The following is a 1,271-nucleotide window of genomic DNA, read 5'->3' as shown; positions in this document are numbered from 1 at the left end:
ACAAACAAATATATAAGTAAATATTAATTGAAATATATTCCAAGGTGGAAGAAGTTGGAATGAAAATGTGCCTACTTTGTCTCTGATAGGAAAATTTAAATGATGTACCAAACAGTATTTGCAGGATAGAGGTTATTCACCTAGTTGGCTCTGATTATCTGAGGTTTATTGATCTAAGTGGGTAACTTTATAACTAGGCCAACCATGGTCAAAAACAAATGCAAGCACTGCTGAAAATAAAATGCTAGGAGAACACAGTGACTGGGAAAAGTATGCTAAGAGGCAAATTTAGTTAAGAAATGATAAATGGAAGTTTCAGTTCTGATCTGGAAAATAACATCTTTGCTCTGCAAGTACCAATATTAGCCATAAAAAAGAAAAAGCTCTTTGAGATTAAACTTGAATATTTTATAATAATACCTGTTTGTCAATTCAAGCAAAGACTTAGAGCTTTAGTAATTAAATAAAAAAACTGAGAAAAATATATACTACCTGTTTATTGGATTGTTCATGTAGCATTACCATCAAATAGTCAGTAGCTAAGCGGAAAGAAGCACCTACCTTTCTTTAAAACCACAAGTAAAGCAAATTAAAATGTTAATAGAATCCTGAGTTCTGAAAACAATTCTGAAACTCTTTTCATGTTTAAACACACTATATTTTTTAAAAATTTAATTTTGAGGGGCTGGGGATACAGCTTAGCAGCATGAACACCTGCCTGGCAAGCTCAAGGTCTTGAGTTTGATCCCCAGTACCACAAAAAAAATCAATTTTGATTCAATTACAACCAATTATATTACTACAGGAACAGACTGTCATTCCAGAGAAGGGAACAATTGCTTGTGTTGATGGGATTAGCTTTTACATCTTCTCAAAAACCCACAGAACACTGAACAATCCCTCTGTCCTGATTCATGTCTGAGTACAATAAAACATTTTAAAGATATTCATGCCCACTAGAGCTCCAAATGATGTGAAAACAGATTTTGTCAATAAGTCTGCAACACATTAGGGCTGAGCCTCCGAATATTCATTTCAACATGCACATTAGGAGACTCAGCCCTATAAGACCACATAACAGGAAAATCTTTTATTTTTTAAAATTTTTTATTCATTTTAATGAGAAAAAATAGTAATGAAACAGTTTCAAAACAGGTTAGTAGGACAGTTACAATAGTTAATACATTGCATATGGTTGTCATCACAGTAGTTATTCAGAGGACAAGATGCAGACATGATATCTTGTCTAAACAATATTAGTACAAATCTTT

This window comes from Octodon degus, unplaced genomic scaffold (genome assembly GCF_000260255.1).
Source record: "Octodon degus isolate 3935 unplaced genomic scaffold, OctDeg1.0 scaffold00012, whole genome shotgun sequence".
Classification (NCBI taxonomy): domain Eukaryota; kingdom Metazoa; phylum Chordata; class Mammalia; order Rodentia; family Octodontidae; genus Octodon; species Octodon degus.
This window is presented reverse-complemented; position numbering follows the sequence as displayed.